Source organism: Elephantulus edwardii, unplaced genomic scaffold (genome assembly GCF_000299155.1).
Source record: "Elephantulus edwardii isolate Elephantulus edwardi_28Jun2011 unplaced genomic scaffold, EleEdw1.0 scaffold00315, whole genome shotgun sequence".
Taxonomy (NCBI): Eukaryota; Metazoa; Chordata; class Mammalia; order Macroscelidea; family Macroscelididae; genus Elephantulus; species Elephantulus edwardii.
The window spans coordinates 2,294,130-2,310,365 of record NW_006400065.1 but is presented as its reverse complement, the minus strand read 5'-3'; the positions used below and the strand labels follow the sequence as shown (position 1 = coordinate 2,310,365).

Here is a 16,236-nt window from a genome sequence, read left to right as displayed (position 1 = left end):
GGCCTTAGCAGGCTCTTGGTCTAAAAACCTTGGCTCAGAAAGGCACTGCTCCAGAGAAGGGCAGGGCAGCTACCCTGTCTGAGTTTCTCTATGAACTTTTGACTCAAGGGAAGACTTGCTTCAGTTGGGGAGAGATATGGTCTGTGAATTAGCAGTCTTTTTTGTCAGGCAGCTGATGCAGCTAGGCCAGGCAAGCCCAAGGTACCCAGGACTAAAGGCAGTGCAAGCTCTGGGAGGGAGGAGGAGATAGGTTGGCCTGTGATATTGCTGTTCTGGTGCAGTTCAGAGGGACAGCAGCAGATTGTCTTCCATGTGGTGAGGTGTCCAGGTAGCAGGGCCTGGTCCTTCAGGTGGCAGGGCTGGGCTTCCAGGCAATAGGAGGGAGCATTTCAGCAGCAAGTCTGTGGAGCCAGGTCCTCCAGGTGGCATATTTGGGGGTCCAGGAGGTGGGACCAGTGAGGACACGAGGCAGAGGGGCCAAGGCTTCCAGGCAGCAGGACCTCAGTGCTCCAGGCAGGAGAGCAGTCCAGGCCACACTAAGAACTTTTTAAGACAGGGACCTAGTTAATCAACTGGAACAGATTCATGGCTACTGACTGATGTGTGGCTACTGAAAACCTCCAGTACCATTTCTTGAAGAGATTGTCATTTCCCCATTTGATAGTTTTTGTTTCCTTGTCAAATATCAGTTGACTATAGATGTTGTTGTTTGTTGTTATGTGCCGTCAAGTCATTTGCGACTCATAGCGACCCTATGTACAACATCCCTAAACTCTGCTCTGTCCTGTGCCAATCGCACTGTCTCCGATACACCCATTCTGATTACCCCAGTCACTGAATCAGTCCACCTGTCCCTCCCTGAAACATGTCCAAAGTATGTTAGACAGAGCCTTAGAATCCTTGCCTCCAAGGAGCATCCCTGTTTGACCCTTTCCAGGATGAATCTGTTTATTTTCCTAGCAGTCCATGGCACCCTCAATACTCTTCTCCAGCACCACAGCTCAAAGGCATCAATTCTCCTTCTATCCTCCTTAGTCATTGTTCAACTCTCTGATGCATAACAAGTGATAGCAAAGACCGTGGCCTGTATCAGATGCACCTTAGTCTCCAAAGAGACACCATAGATGGGTTAATTTCTGGGTTTTCAATCTGTTCCATTGGTCTGTGTGCATGTCATTGTACCAGTACCATGCTGTTTTGGTTATTACAGTTGTAAGTCAAGCTTTGAAATTAGAGAGTGTTATGCCTCCCACTTCATTTTTGTTTTTCAAAAGTGTTTTGTTTATTCAGGGTCTCTTTCCTCTCCAAATAAACTTGTCAATTGCCTTTTCTCTGTCAATTGTGTGCACCCTCTCTCTCTATGCTAAATAAAATTTTTATTTTATGGTGGATTACTTACTTACAAAGTTTGTATGCATTGTTTTTCTCACCAGATCTTACCCATTTCCTTTATATGCTCCTCCTTCCCCCAATTAAATTGTTTAACCTTTCCCTGCCCCAACCTGTCCATCCTCACCTCTCTTTTTTTATCTCTTCAAAAAATGAATTTGGTATCTATATTGAGATTGTGTTTAACATGTAGATTGCTTTTGGTAGGATTGTCATTTTCACTATTTTGAGTCTTCCTATCCATTAACAGGGAATATTTTCTATGGGAAGCCAAACTTTATACCAAATATTATATGAAAACCCTTGTTCAGGAATTGAAGGAATTATAGATTTATAAGTTAGGATCTCTCTTGTGGCAGATCCTAGAAAAAGAGCTGTTTGTTCCCTGCAAGACAGGAGACAGCAAGGGGCCCCCTACAGAGGGAGTGTTGCTTCCTGAGCTGGAGTTCACCCTGAGGCATCAAGGTTAATAGTTGGGGTTAAACCAAATTCTTGCAAGCAGACTCAGGAAGGAGGGGTTCACAAATGCAAGAAATCCTAACTTATAAATCTGTAATTCCTTCAATTCGAAAAGGAGATGTGATTCCTATTTTAGTTTGGTTACAACATGATTTGGCTATTGTAAATGGTACATTTGTAATCACTTGTTATACATCAGAGACTTGGACAGTGACTAAGGAGGATAGAAGGAGAATTGATGCCTTTGAGCTGTGGTGCTGGAGAAGAGTATTGAGGGTACCATGGACTGCCAGGAAAACAAACAGATTCATCTTGGAAAGGGTTAAACTGGGCTGCTACTTGGAGGCAAGGATTTTGAGGCGCTGTCTAACATACTTTGGACATGTTGTAAGGAGGGGCCAGTCCTTGGAGAGGGACTTCATGGTAGGGTGGAGGGATAGTGCAGGAGAGGAAGGCCCTCTATGAGGTGGATTGATTGGGGTAATCAGGATGGGAATGTCAAAGACAGTGCGACTGGCACAAGACAGAGTAGAGTTTAGGGCTGTTGTACACAGGGTCGCTATGAGTGGCAAGTGACTCGATGGCACATAACAACAACAATTGTAAATGGTATTGCTTGCTTGGTTTCTTTCTCTTTGTTTTCTTGGTTACTATAGAAGAATCCCATTTGAACTTGTACCTTAAATAACCTTTCATGTACTAATTGGTCATTTGAAAATCTTCTGTGATGATGTTATGCCATTCCAAATTCTTTACTCTTTTTGTGATTATACTTGCTATTGTTGAGTGATTGTAATTCTTCATGTATTTGCATATTAAACTCTTTTCTGATACATTGTTCTCAAGTATTTTATGCCATTCTGTGGTTTACCTCTTCACCTTCCCCATTTAAAAAGGTCATTTCGGTGAAGTCTGGTTTATCTCTTTTGACTTCTGTTACTCATGCTTTTGCTGTCTTCACAGTGACTTTATGGTAAAAAGACAACATCTCCAAATTTTTTGCTAAGATTTTTATTTCCCATAATAAGATCTTTTTTAAGTTCTTTTTTTTTTTTTGCAACTGGGAAAACAATTCCAATTTTTATTCTTAAAAATAGGAATCAAAATTGCAAAGGCAGATTTATAATCACTTCTGAATGAGAGGGTCATTTTGGAACATCACAAGAACGCATACTCAGATGGAAATCTAGTTAAACTGCGGTTGCTCCTCAGGTTGCATTCACTCCTGCATTTTCTCAATTAATTCTTCCTTGTATTTGCCTTTCTCTTTTCCAACTTGCCGGGATTTAGCTTTACGTTCAAGAATTTTTTTCCGATCTTTATCCAGTTTCAGCCTGTTAATAACCACCTTGTTTGGGTGAATGCCCACATGCACTGTGGTACCATTAGCCCTCTCACGCTGCACTCTTTCGATGTAGATGACATACTTCTTTCTGTACACCTGGACTCCCTTGCCAATCTGCTGACTTTTGTAATGTCCTCGCACCACCTGCACCTCGTCATCCTTGCGGATGGGCATGGAGCGCACGTTGTACTTCTGCCGCAGCTCTTTGGACAGAGGGGAGGACATGATCTTCCTGCGCACATGCGAAGGGGCATTGAAGTGGCGTTTTCGGTTCTTGCTGCGGTCCGAGGTAACGAAAGGGTTGAACTTCATGGTGGCTGCAGCCGTCCGGCAGCGTCAGGCTCTAAGTTCATTTTTATATATGGCTTGAAGTGATGTAAAGAAAGAATATGTTTGTTCTGGAAATTTAGAAGAGGAACTATCCAGCTTCATTTACTCCAGCATAATTTATTGAGGAGAATATTCTTTCCTTTTTGCAGGGATTTAACAATCTTGTTGAAAAGCAACCGACAATGGATATATAGATTTGTGGACTCTTGCTTGTCTGTGTTCCTACCAATATACTAACGTGGTTCAGTCGGAACCAACTCAGAGCTGACCCTCTGACGGGTCTTCAGAGGCTATACATTGCATGAGTGCGCCTGATCCAAGACATGGTATTTTTTAAATTTTTTAAAATTGTTATTTTTAACGAAAATTTACAGAAAAGTTGGATTTTTCATTCATTCATTACTGTACATTTTTCTCCCTACCCACTGCCCAGTTGACTATTTTTTTAAAAATTCATTCATTATTGCATCATTTCCTCCCCTCCCCCATTCCACTTTGTAATTCTGTACTGTTATCATACAAATAATGAGTGATCATATATTTCTTTTAAACAGTTCTTTCCTTCTGTCCCAATTGAGTGCTCATTATTTATCCTCCCTTTTCTTAGTTGCACCAACCCTCATGTCTGTTGTGTTTTATAACAGTCGCATTATGCAGTATTTGTCCTTTTGTGACAGATATATTTCACTCAAAAGAATGTCCTTCAGGGTCACCCATGTTGTGTATTATTTTATGAGTTCCTTGTTTTTCAGTGCTGTGTAGTATTCCATTGTATGGAAAAAATATATATGCTACCATCATTTTTCTATCCATTAATTTGTTGATGGGCACTTGGTTTGTTTCAATCTCTTTGCTATTTTGAATAATGTAGCTTTAACCAAAGTTGTGCATATATCTGTTTGGATGGCAGTTCTGGTTTCTTTAGGTTTATCCCTAAAACAGATTCATCCCAGGGAGGGTTAAACCAGGCTGCTCCGTGGAGGCAAGGATTCTGAGGCTTAATCTGACTTACTTTGTAAGGAGGGACAGGTCCTTGGAGAGGGACACCATGCTTGGGAGGGTGGAGGGACAGCACAGAAGGGGAAGGCCCTCTATGAGGTGGATTGGTTCAGTGACTGGGGTAATTGGGATGGGTGTGTCAGAGGCAATGAGATTGGCACAGGATAGAGCAGTGTTTAGGGCTGTTGTACATAGGGTCGCTATGAGTTGCAAACGACTCGACGGCACATAACAACAACAGTAGAATTTCTCGGTCAAGCCATGGTATTTTCAATTGTTTTGAATGCATCTGAAAGTTGAACAATCAGTAAGAATAACAGAAGAATTGATGCCTTTGAATAGTGGTGTTGGACTTCTAAAAGAACAAACACATTTGTCTTGGAGGAAGTGATAATAAGTTGCTCCTTAAAGGCCAGGATGGTAAAACTTTGTCTCACGTACTTTGAGCATGTTGTCAGGAGGGGCCAGTCATTGGAGAAAGACATCCTGCAGGCAAAGTTCTGGAGGATCAGAGAAAGAGAGGAAGCCCCTTGAGGGCATAGACTGACACAGTGACCGCAGCAATCAGCTTGAGCATGGTTGAGATCAGGAGGAAGGCGTATAGGTCAAGGTTCACATCTGGTATTCATAGACTCACTGCGAGTAGTAACAAACTCAAAAGTACCTCAGAACAACAACTTTAGTTTATAGGGTTTTGTGGTTGTTGGTGGATTGCTTTTTTTTTTTTTTGGTCAGGAAAGAGTGTTGAATTCTGTCAAATGTCTTTCTGGATTGAAGAGGTAACCATGTGGCTTATTTAATAGAACAAAGGCTCTATTAATGTGGCATGTTGCATTGATATTTGTATTTTTTAGGTAATATTTAATTTTAATAATTGTTATGTTTGAATAGTCAGCAATGCATAAAGATAAAATCTTCAGTGAATGTTTACGCAGAGCATGAACACATGCTTTAAATATGCAGTACAGGAGGAGGAGTGAATTTACAGTTAACAAAGCTAAACAAAATTCTTGTTACAAATTATGCAAAGCATATAAGAATATTTCTCTGAGTGTATAGATTAAGAATTTCAACTCACCTACCAACAAGGGTGCAGTCTAACCCCACTGCTGCATACAGGAGGCTGTCGACAAGAGAGGACTGTATAAAGGAGATGAGACACCAGTGTAGGGCAGAGCTACCTCAGACCTGCCTCTCACCTGAGACACCATCCCTCTACTCTACTTGTTTCTGAGCCTGGGAGCTGCCCTAGAGGGACCAGGCTACCCTGCAGTAGCCAACCTGCCAGCAAGAGGCCTGTAGTTCTTCTGAGAATCTCTGCTTAATCTGATGACTGCAGAAATGTGAACCCCAGTAACTCAGACATGAATTAATACTGAATTCATTTCCCCCAGGATAGAACTATCCTTAATTCTATCAGTAACCTTTCTCAAGGCAAAGGAGTGGGGGGAAGGCTAGCGTCTCTAGGTCAACTGGCTTCTGATTGGCTGAAACACAAGGGAGTTTTCTGGTCCTTAAAGCACTTAGAGAAAAGGGGCGTAAGTCATTTTCACTCTGTCAAGTGTTCACTTAGTCCAAGAGTGAGGAAGCATCATCAGTAACTGGTGGACTACAATTAAGTCGCTAAAGAAAGTCACTCCGGGAACTTGGCCTTGGAGCACACCTCCACCTCATCTCAGCATTTAGGCAGCAGCAGGAGGCCATTAACTGAACACAACATTCTCTTTTGTTGACATCTTCTACACATTCTCACTTAACTGTGGTGTTCCAATAAAATTAAGCTAACACAGTTAGGAAGCTTCTTAAGACATCAGGGATGAACCTTTTTTTTTAAATTGCGTTATTTTTACGTGTACCATCAAATCAGATCTGATTGGTGCAGGAGAAGATTGTCCCTCCTTCTCTGGCAGAGCATCTGGTGGATTTGAACCGCGTACCTCTGGTATTGCAGTGCAGCATCTTGCCACTAGGCCACCAGAGCTCCCTAGGGATGATCCTTAACAGCCGGCTCCGAGCCCCTGCTTGGCTGTGTGTCTAAGTGTGCTAATTCTTAGCTCCAAAGCTAAGCTGTTTGCTTCAACAAGACAGGGGCTTTTCATTTAACATTAATGACACTGTCAAAACAACTATGAGATAGCATCTCACCCCAGTAAGAATAGCAAAATTTAACAGAACAGCAAACATCAAATGCTGACGAGGTTGTGGAGAAACTGGAACCCTTATTCACTGTTGGTGGGAGTGCAAAATGGTACAACCACTGTGGAAGTTATGCGGTATGGCACTTTCTCAAAAAGTTGCAAATAGAAATACCTTTTGACCCAGCAATTCTACTACTGGGAATAGACCCCAAAGAGACCATAAATGCCACCCAAGCAGATATATGCATACCCATGTTTATTGTGGCTTTGTTCACAACAGCAAAGAGTTGGAAACAACCCAAGTGTCCATCAACAAGCGAATGGATAGAGAAGTTCTGGTATATCCACACAATGGAATAATATGCAGCATTGAAAAACAAGGAATTTATGAAATATTATGCAAAATGGATGATCCTAGAGGACATTATGCTGAGTGAAATATCTCAGTCACAAAAGGACAAATATTGCATAGGGCCACTGTTGTAAAATGCGACTGACATCGGGATTGAGGGAAGACAGAGAAGGAGGGGAGGAATGATGTATACTGCATTGAAACAGAGGAGGGAGAAAACTGTTTAAAAGGGATATATGATTGGGTATTATTGTCATAACAGGAGTCTAGAATGAAGGCTGCACAGTGGAGTGGACTTGGGGGGAGGGATTGTAAAACAATGAGAGAATTTTTCTTTTCGTTTTCAAGGAGAAGAATGAATTGGAGGGGATGGGTGGGCAGGGGAAAAACATGCAACAATGAACAACTAGAAACCCTAAGTCTCTGTAAACGTTCATTAAAAATAATGAAAAAAAAATTACAACAACAACAACAAAATGACACTGAAGAAAAAGAGAATCCATTCTTTAAAAAATTGTCATATGTTCAATAGTTTAATCAAGTTGTTTTTGTTTTTCCATTTACTTCAGAATCAAGTCTGGTAGACTCACAGTTGACTGTGTGACGTTCATTTGGGGTGGAGAGGGCATGGGGAACAAGGACCCCCAGATCAAACAATTTGTTTACAAAAGCGACAGCAGATTTTAGAGTTGTGTAAAAATCCTGAGAATTTCAAAATGGTCTTTATCTTTGGTGCAAAAATAAAGACGTTAATTCCTTTAGCTCCGTTTCCTGCAATAACCTTTAAAATAGCAACAAATTCAGTCTCACAAGTGACTTCTCATTTCTAGTGGAAAAGCAAAGTGGAGAACACAACCAGCAAGGCTTTGTCGCTTCTTGTCTGGTGCAATTAAACATGCCGAATCGTGGCAGGCGTCGCTTAAGGGTGGAAAGGAGTAGGAGAGCCCTCTAGTGACCACGAAGGGGAGTCAATGCGGCTGCATCTGGGCAATGGCAGATTAGAACCACAGAAGCAAGCTTGAGTGTGAGTGAAAAAAGTGGGGGGAGAAGGCTCTTTTAGTTAATAGTCTATTTACAATTGTTGTTGTTGTTAGGTGCCGTCGAGTCGTAGACGACTCATAGCGACCCTATGAATGAAAGGCCTGAGCACTGTTCATTGAGTTTCCGGAGGCAAGCTATTTCGGAAGTGGATGCCACTCCTGCTTCCAAGCTTGTTTTAATCGGAGAGCTCCACCAAACACTATCCACCAAGGGTAACCATTATCGCACTTGTCACAGTGTTTAGCATCGCAGCCACCACAAGTGACCTCTGTACAGCAATGCACAGATCAATGCTATACAACCTGTATTCTTAAATACTTTTAACCTGCGTAACATTTACAAATGTGTTCTATGAAACTTCACAGCTACAAGTCATATTAAAATTCCTTTGTCCAATACCCAGTTTTCCTCTCTGGCTGGTTCACATTGCAGGAGCTGTGAGCAGGCAACACCATGGATAGAGAGTTTCAGCCTTTTGGATGCACTATCAACAGGAGAGGCTGGAAATAGGCTCAGGGCTCTCACATGCTAATGTAAAACCCTCAGGTTACAGAAACCTTCATCTTCTGCCTCCCCAGACCACTTCTCAGCTGTTCAAACTTCAAGCGATAGGTTTATTGTGCACCAAGAGGCTTGGGGAAATGGCACCACTGCTTGGGGAGGGAAGGGGCGTCTTACCGTGGCAGACGGTGTTAGTGTGCACTACGCAGTGGCACCCGGGCCCTCCCGGGCAGCCAAGCTAGAACTGATGTAGACCAATGGCCTCTCCTTGGCCCAGAGGTGTCACGCTGTCACAAAAGTCCCTGCTGTATTAGTAAGTCCGCTTTGAAGCTCTCTTGTTGTAGCAAGGCCTTTCTTTCAGTTAGTGTAGATGCAGCCTTTCAAAACAGAAAATTATTTTCATTTATCATTACCCAATGTGGACAGAGAGTGGGGTGGAGCTTCCCAGTTAAACAAGCTTGGAAGCAGGAGTGGCATCCACTTCCGTAATGGCTTGCCTCCGGAAACCCTATGAACCTGGAGAGAGGATGAAAGACACACAAGCGTTGAGGACTCTCCTTCAAAGGGTCGCTGTGAGTCACCTGCGACTCAACAGTACTTAACAATAACATCAACATAGAGATCAGTGGGCCCAGTGGACAGAAAGCGATGCTGCCAAGCCAAAGGTGGGTGACTTTAAATCCGCGGCCCTTGGACCTGTTTTTTATTGTTTCTGTTCAAACATTCCTCTAGGTCGTATAGCCCTGGTGTGTCCACTTGCCGTACAGGGGTCACTTGTGGTTGCCCTGAGACTGAACACTGTGAGTGACACTGATGTGTCAAATGCATTAATGGCTGGTTACCCATTGCGGACAGAGAGTGGGACAGAGCTCCCCAATTAAAACAAGCTTGAAAGGAGGAGTGGCATCCACTTCCATAATAGTTTGCCTCTGGAAACCCTATGAACCTGGAGAGAGGATGAAAGACACACAAGCGTTGAGGACTTTCCTTCATAAGGTTGCTATGAGTCTCCTGCGACTCAACAGCACTTAACAACATCATTAGAACATACTTTGGACATGTTGTAAGGAGGGACATCATGGAAGGACATGTTGGAGAGGGGCATCATGCTTGGGAGGGTGGAGGGAAAGTACAGGAGACGAAAACCTTTTATGAGGTGGATTGATTCAGTGACTGGGGTAATTGGGATGGGTGTGTCAGAGACAGTGAGGTTGGCACAGGACAGAGCAGGGTTTAGGGCTGTTGTACATAGGGTCGCTATGAGTCGCAAGCGACTCAACGGCACATAACAACAACATTAAAACAAGTTCTAGCTCTTGGAAATCTTGGAGTCAGACAACATCTTGGTCCTTTCTTAAAAGGGTATTGGGTAACATTCTAATCTTCTCCACTTGATCCAGATTAACACCACATCACAACTCCCTCTGAGAAATTCTTGGTAGGTGAGCTCTTGCCGGTCCAATTTCATTTCAATGAAATCATTTTCTCGAAGAGATGGGTTCTGAATCCTCACCTTGATTACCAGTTCTTGCATATTAAAAGGAAATGCCCAAGTGAAGAAAAATGGCTGGAATGCTGGTGCCAGTTCCTGTGTATGTCCCATTTTGAGGCTCCAGAGACATTGGTGGTTTGGTCGGGACAGAAGAAAATAGGGAACAGCTCTGACTCATGACTGGCTGACAGACAGAACCTGGTTTTATGCTTTCTGATGTTCTGAGTACGGCAAAGGGGGCTGTACGTCCCCATTCTGAACTAGTGCCAAAGAGGTGTGGTCCTATGGAAAGGCCCCTAACGGGGCGGGGGTACCCCAGCAGGGAGCAATGGGGACATGCCATCTGCAGGGGGTGAAGGAGGAGGGGTGGAGGAGCCCCCATTCTGCAGTAGGGCTGAATCTTCTGCTGCAGTGGTGTATATATAAAAACGAAGGATGGGTTGGCCCAAGAGTTGGGAACAATGGGCAGTTCTGACTCCTTCCTCAGCTGGGGACAGCTGTCATCATCATCATCATCGTCTTCCACTCCCACGATCTTCCTGATTTCCCTCCTTAACGTCAGCTGAGCTGGCACAGCTCCCTTCGTGGTAAGAATCTCTTTGTGAGCTCCAGACTTCAACAGGTAAGAGACAGCCTGACTGTGGTTGCATTTACATGCCCAAGGCAAACAGGTCTGTGTTGTAGACTGAGGGTAAAGTATTTTTATCATTATTAATAATGAACCAGACAGCCAGGAATGAGATAAAACAGGGAGTAAAGACAGGGGGCCAGCAGTTCTCCACTGAAGGACCTCAAGCCACACCTCTCTATGTGTTTATTGATAATCAGGGGAAGCAAATCATAAAAAGAAATCCTTGTAAATGAAGCCGTATTTTCCTCTATTGTCAACCTAATGCTTTAGCTCAGGAAGTATTTCACACGTAGTAACACTTCCTCTGTAGGGGGGCCCTGGCTGTCTCTTGTCTGCAGGGAACAGCTTTTTTTCTGTGATCTGTCACAAGAGAAATCCTAACATAAATTTGTAATTCCTTCAATTCCTGAACAAGGGTTTTCATATACTATTTGGTATGAAATTTGGCTTCCCATAGGTCTGAGCCTAGCATGTGAAAGGCATTGTGGGAGGGCAGGCTCTCCAGTCAGATGGCAGGTTTGACCTTCAGCTCTTCTAATTATTCTAAGTTCTATGACCCTGGAAAAATGGCTTCACCTGTATGGGTCTCAGTTTCCTCTTTAGCCGTTGACCTCATTTTGGGAGTTCACATCCACGCCACTCTCCACCAGTTTCTGCACCTCCCCGAATGTTCCCCAAGGCTGCGGCCTCTCACAGCCTCTCCTGCGGCTCCTTCTGCTCTAGCAGGCGCTCTTTTTGTCTAAGTCTCTAGGGCCTGGGCCTGCTGGCCACACCCGGGGCCTGTCAGCCTGTCAGCGCTGCCCCACGGCCAGCTCCCAGCCATGGGAAGGGAGCCCAGCTCTTAACGCCTGCCCAGGACTTCCACTCTGCGCCCCAGGCCGCCCCCAACTCCCCTACTATCACTGGCCCCGCAGGCCTAGGCCTCCTTCCAGGCTGCTCTCCCAAAGCAATATTTGTATGTTGAATCATTCTTACACTTGATAAATTCAATTTGGCCATGGTGTAAATAATACTCTTAAATACTATTAGAGCTTGTTTGCTAGTATTTCACTAAGGACTTTTCCATCCATCCATCCATCCATCCATCCATCCATCCATCCATTCATTCATAAGCCACGTTTTCTGTCCCTTTCTTTTCTGGTGGTATCTGGAATATGTCTTCTGGACCAAGAGGAGTATTCCTGCCTAGGATGAACTTAAGAATAGGGAAAAGTATAACAGAGTGCGAGAAAACTTGGGTTCTAGTCAAATTGCTTTCTACTAAACTCAGTGTCTCCTGTCTGAACTCAAGAAGGGATGGCCAAAAGATTTAATCTGCACTGACAAAAACAATCAATCGGTTATGCTTGTCCGGGGTGCTTTGTGAGGAGAATTCTCAGGGGCAGATAGACTTGCAAGATCAATTAGCGATGTCTACCACATACATTCCTCTAGGTTGTATAGCCCTGGTGTACAAGCTGCCGTCCCGCGGTCACTTGTGGTTGCTGTGAGGCTGAACACTGTGACACGGATGTGTCAAATGCGTTAATGGTTTGGCTACCCAATGCGGACTGAGAGTGGGGTGGAGCTCCCCAATTAAACAAGCGTGGAAGGAGGAGTGGCATCCACTTCCATAATAGCTTGCCTCCGGAAACCCTATGAACTTGGAGAGAGGATGAAAGGCACCCAAGCGTCAAGGACTCTCCTTCATAGGGTCGCTATGAGTCGCCTGCGACTTGACAGCACTTAACAACAACAAAACAATCACATAGGATATCCTTTTTCAAGGATGCCTCTCTTAGCAGCGTGTCCAAAATAGGAGAGACGAAGCTTTGGCATCTTTGCCTCCAAGGAGCACTCTGGATGTACATTTTCCAAAGCATACCTGTTTATTCTTTTGGCATCCCATGGGATACTCAGTGATCTTCTCCAACACCACAACTGAAAACATCAGTTTGTCTTCCGACATCCTTATTGTCTCAGTGAGATGGGTTGACTTGGTGCTTGCAGCAACGAATGTGTTAGAAACGATGAGGACAGCACAGGGTAGGACAGGATTCAGACCCGTTGTTTCAGAGGGTCACTGTGAGTTGTACTCGACTTGATAGCACTTAAGAGCAACAACAACAGTGATAACCACATAGGAATCACCTCAGATTGTGAGGATGGTTCGGGATTGGGTAAAATTCAGATCTGTTGTCCTCAGGGTCGTTATGAATTGAAGTCGACCCCACAGCATCTAATAACAAGCAAAACAACAACAGTATGCCTATGTATTGTTGCCGGATCACTGGTTTAGTAAAGTGGGCTAGTGGTAAGGAGCTGTGCTAGGAACATGAAAACACATGGTTCGAATCCACCAGCCGCCCTGCAGGATAAAGATGGGCAGTCTCCTCCCTTGTGATTTACTGCCTCTGAAAACTCACTGGAGGGTCAGCTATGTGTTTGTTTCCACTCAATGGTACACAACAACAACAATAACAAGGGAGCTGTGGTGGTTTAGTCGTAAGTAGCTGCACTGCCAACCCAAGGGCACGCAATTCAAATCCACCAGCTGCTCTGAGGGAGAGAGATTTTGAGGCAATTTTCTTCTATGAAATTTACATTTTGCAGAAAATCTTCTGGAAGGTCAACTATGAGTCACTTGTGGCTCATTGGCACACCACCACCATACCTACTGGTTTAGTACCTCAACAGATGCTTATCAAGTGCCTATAAATGCCACGTGCTGGGGAATTCACCACAAAGACATGGGCAGCTCTTGCTCTGCTTTCTGACTGACAGCATCCTGAAAGGTCTGAGCTCATCCCTGCTTTTCCAGGGGTCTATCCCCCCCCCTCTTCTTTTTTTCCTTACTTTCACTCTTTTGGACAGTCCACCTTTACCTAGCTATGCCTCTTTCTTATTACCTTAATAAACATTTTTGCTTGTTTTGCTAAAAAAAGAAATAGGCAAAAATCCTTTTTTAAAAAAATTGTTTTTATTATTTTTATGTGTGTACCGTCAAATCGGATCTGACTGGTACAGGAAGAGATTGCCCCTCCTTCTCCAGCAGAGGATCTGGTGGGTTTGAACCACTCTCCTCTGGGCTTGCAGTGCAGCTTCTTGCCACTAGGACACCAGAGTTCATCAAAGATCCTCTCTTCGTGAAACCTACGTTTTAGTGGGGATTTTTAAATAATTTTTATTTATTTATTTATTCTTTTTATGTGTGTACCGTCAAATTGGATCTGACTGGTACAGGAGGCTATTGTGCCTCCTTCTTCAGCAGAGCATCTGGTGGATTTGAACCGCGCACCTCTGGGATTGCAATGCAGTTTCCTACCACTAGGCCACCAGAGCGCACCTGTTTTAGTGGTTTTGAAGACTCTGTTGTCCTAAGACTCCTTGATTCTAAAATAGATGTGTTCTGAGAGTTCACTTTCTGATTCGTTGAGTCTGGCTGTAAGGATCAGTGATTCAATGAATCGACTTCTCTCCATCCCTCTTTTACCATCTCCAGGCACAAAGATTGAGGAGAAGGAAGAGTTGATGTTAGAGATGCTAGAGTACTACAGCAGTTTTGCAAAGCTGGACTCTTGGGACATGTTTAAAGCCACCCCACCCCATAGGAACCAGATTTGTGCTAATCCTTCTAAATCACTTGTGTAACATGCATGATTTTAAATATTTTAAAGAATTTGAGTAAAAATCATCCTGATCATCAATTATCACACTAAATGAAGAAAAAAATTATTATCTGCCTCCTATTAATACAAATAATTTTTAAATTCCTTCTGTGTATTGAACAGCCCTAGTTGTTCACTTCTCTTTCCCCCATCTTTTATTATTATTATTACTATTCATTTTAATGTAAATTTACAGAGATTTTGGATTTCCATTCATTAATTGTTGCACTTTTCTCCCTGCCCACCCCTCCCCTCCAATTCGTTCTTCTCTCTGAAAAGTAAAAGAAAAATTCTTTCATTGTTATACAATCTCTCCCCCCAAGTCCACTCCACTATGCAGCCTTCATTCTGGACTCCTGTCATGACATTAATACCTAATCACATACCCCTTTTAAACTGTTCTGCCCCTCATCTGTTTCAATGCAGTATACATAATTTATCCCATCTTTCTCCGTCTCCCTCCCAAGCCCCTATGTCAGTCCCATTTTACAAGAGTTGTTCACCTCTTTATTAGCCTGCTGAGATCTGCTATCCCCAAAACAACACCACTGCCAAATTCAAATTTGTACGCTCCCAAATATTTTTCAAATGTTTCCAACAAACAGATTTCAGAAGTGCTTAGAATCCTCCTGCATCATGCCTTACAAAACTTAATCCAACATGTGCTAACCCTGGGAAGATAAACCTCTGAAGTTAAGAATCCTGAGGTGGCACTTTGTTCAGAGACTTCAAATCTAGAGATTTCTCAGCTTGCTTCAGGAAGACGTCTTGAAAGTGTCCCTACTTCCCTTCTCCTCTTCCATTCATTCTCTTCACCTTTAAGTTTGAACTAATTCATAGCTGACCCTCCAGCTAGTTTCCAGCTGTCAATCACTTGTGAAGAGGCTGCCCATCCTTCTCCTTCAGAGCTGCTGGTGGATTTGAACCGCCAGAGAAGTGCTGCCTTTGGATTAACAACAGCATAGCTCTCTATAGCCAAGGCCACCAGAGCTCAGAGCTTTGTTTGCAAATTGAGTAAGAGGAGTTTTTGGTTTTCCCGTTAGGACCACAAGGGGGCAGCAGTGCCATGTCCATGCCCACTTTGTTCCTGGGTCCTGTCCAGTTGGTTCTGACCCATAATGGCTCTATGACTCCTTCATTGCTTTTCAGTCAGAACTGACTCATATCTAACCCTCTCTTGTATTTCCGAACCTACAAATCCCACCAAAGGAGATTCCCCATCTCTCTTCAGTGGAGTCACTGGTGGATTTGAACCAGCAGAGAGGCATGGGCTTTGGGTTACCAGCAGAGCTCTCTATGGATTATGCTACCACAGTAAAAGGGCCCCAGTGCCTTTCCAAGGCTGTGAATCTTCACAGAAGCAGACTGCAGCATCTCTCTCCAGCTGATGGGGGCCAAACATTGACCTTTTGGTTGTTCTTGCTGTTATGTGCCATCGAGTCGTTTGGGACTCATAGCGACCCTATGTACAACAGCCCTAAACCCTGCTCTATCCTGTGCCAATCTCATTGCCTCTGACACACCCATCCCGATTACCCCAGTCACTGAATCAATCCACCTCATAGAGGGTCTTTCCCTCCTGCGTTGTCCCTCCACTCTGCCCAGCATGATGTCCCTCTCTAAAGACCTGTCTCTCCTTACAACATGTCCTAAGTATGTCAGACGAAGCCCCAGAATCCTTGCCTCCAAGGAGCAGCCTGGTTTAACCCTCTCTAGGATGAATCTGTTTGTTTTCTTGGCAGTCCATGGTACATTCAATACTGAAAATTTAACCACCAGATCTTCTTGTCCTCACTTTACAGAAGAGTAAGTTGGGGTCCTAGGACACAGGCACTTGGAGATGAGTCTGAGCAAGAGCCCAGCATCCCTGCCAGGCCTCTTGGCATTGCTGCCATTCCGTTGACATTAAACC

At 43.8% G+C, this 16,236-nt stretch overlaps 2 pseudogenes; both read right to left on the bottom strand.

Annotated features, from left to right (window-relative positions):
- Positions 1–3,067: 3,067 nt before the first annotated feature.
- Positions 3,068–3,505, bottom strand: LOC102874302 (annotated as a pseudogene).
- Positions 3,506–8,864: 5,359 nt separating this feature from the next.
- On the bottom strand, positions 8,865–11,676 carry LOC102873898 (annotated as a pseudogene).
- Positions 11,677–16,236: the final 4,560 nt, after the last annotated feature.